General features: G+C 34.4%; 1 pseudogene; it reads left to right on the top strand.

Moving 5' to 3' along the window:
• LOC107627441 overlaps nucleotides 542-1,682 on the top strand; it is a 2,415-nt pseudogene continuing 1,274 nt past the window's right edge.

Here is a 1,682-nt window from a genome sequence, read left to right as displayed (position 1 = left end):
ACACCTTACTTAATTATTGTTAGGACCTATCCACTATATATGGGCCTATTTTGTGTTTAAACTTATTGATTAATTACTTAGTAGAACTGTAAAAGTTTTTAGATTTATTTAAGGGTAAATGCTATGCTGTTTAAAAAGTGGTGCTTATTTATTAAAAAAGGTTAAAAATCAATATTTAATTTAAAAGATATAAAAATAAATAATTTTTAAAAAATTTAAAATTTACTACAAAAAAAAGTTAGACAAAATTTAGGCCCAAGTCATTCGCACCATAGAATTGGTCTTATTTATTTGCACAGTAGTGTGTACTCGGAAGTCGGAAGCATTAAGGAGACCAGTGGTTTGTTCTTATTCAATTTAGGGAGTAGACTATGGATTAGGGAAAATTAAGTAGACCGTAATTTGTCTAGTTTAGGAAATTACGTGAAGATGATTTGTTTCGAAGTTGACACGCTACAAGGAGGGTCTGCTACTTCTTTTCCGTCATTGAATCAGTCGGGACTTGGAGACCATTTTGTTTCTCTCTATATATATTTATCCATCAAAACATTCCCCGTCTCATTCCACGAATCATAATCTTGAAGCATACAATGACTTTGGTCTCATTGTAGGTCTATCATTTGGAATTGTTTTGAATACACCATAAACCCACAATCATCATTTTCTTAACCAATTCAGTTTCCTCTATTGCCACCTCTCTCTTGCGTTCTCTTCCCTCTCTCTGTGGTTCGTAACTCAGTTTCTGTTCCAGTGTTGCTAGCCCTTTTTTTCTTTTCCCATAGGTTCCGTGTTATAAATTATAAACCTCGTCATTTGTTGGTTTAAGAATTAAGAACATGATGAGACAATGACTTTGGTGTTTCTTTTGAGTTTTTAGTTTAAGTTCTATATCTTATGTTTTATAGTGTGTTATGACTTGATGTTATGCTAATTTGTTGAATTTATTGCTGCATATGCTGAACTAAATGTCTTATGTGTAGAAAATTGTTTAAATTGATTAGATTTTTCTGCATGTTTATTGTGCAGGTAATCTATCATAATTTTATGATGGACTTTTGGCTGAACGTCATGAGCTACCATCCGCAATCAAAATCTATGCACGAACAATGATTCAGTAATTGAGGAAGTTGTTTCTAGAATGGGAGTTTGTCTGAGCGCCCAAGTTAAAGTTAAGAGAGAGGGAGAGATCTTTCACTGTTCTAATTTAAAGAGCTTTAGTTTATCAGAACTTAAGAAAGCCACAAGAAATTTCCATCCGAACAGTTTGTTAGGAGGTGGTTTTGGTTCTGTTTTTAAGGGTTGGATTGATGAGAATTCTTTGATGCCTGCCAAACCTGGCACTGGCATTGGTATTGCGGTGAAGAGACTTAAACAAAGTGGCTTACCGGATCACACGGAGTGGTTGGTGAGTTTATGTCCCTTGGACTGCATTTGGTTTTGAAAATATGATAAGATAGAGACACAAAAATTAGTAATTTTATATTTTGTGTTTCTGTGTCCATGTTTCAGTGTTCTGTAAACAAACGCAGCCTTGCTTATGTTAGTTTATTTTTCATTTTCAGGCCGAAGTAAACTATCATGGACAATTTTCTCATCCTCATCTAGTGAGGTTGATTGGATATTGCCTTGAAAATAAACACCGCCTTCTCGTCTATGAGTTTATGCCTCGCGGTAGTTTGGAC

This window comes from Arachis ipaensis, chromosome B02 (genome assembly GCF_000816755.2).
Source record: "Arachis ipaensis cultivar K30076 chromosome B02, Araip1.1, whole genome shotgun sequence".
In the NCBI taxonomy this organism is placed as follows: domain Eukaryota; kingdom Viridiplantae; phylum Streptophyta; class Magnoliopsida; order Fabales; family Fabaceae; genus Arachis; species Arachis ipaensis.
Note: the sequence above shows the minus strand (reverse complement) of the source record. Positions and strands in the feature narration are given on the sequence as shown.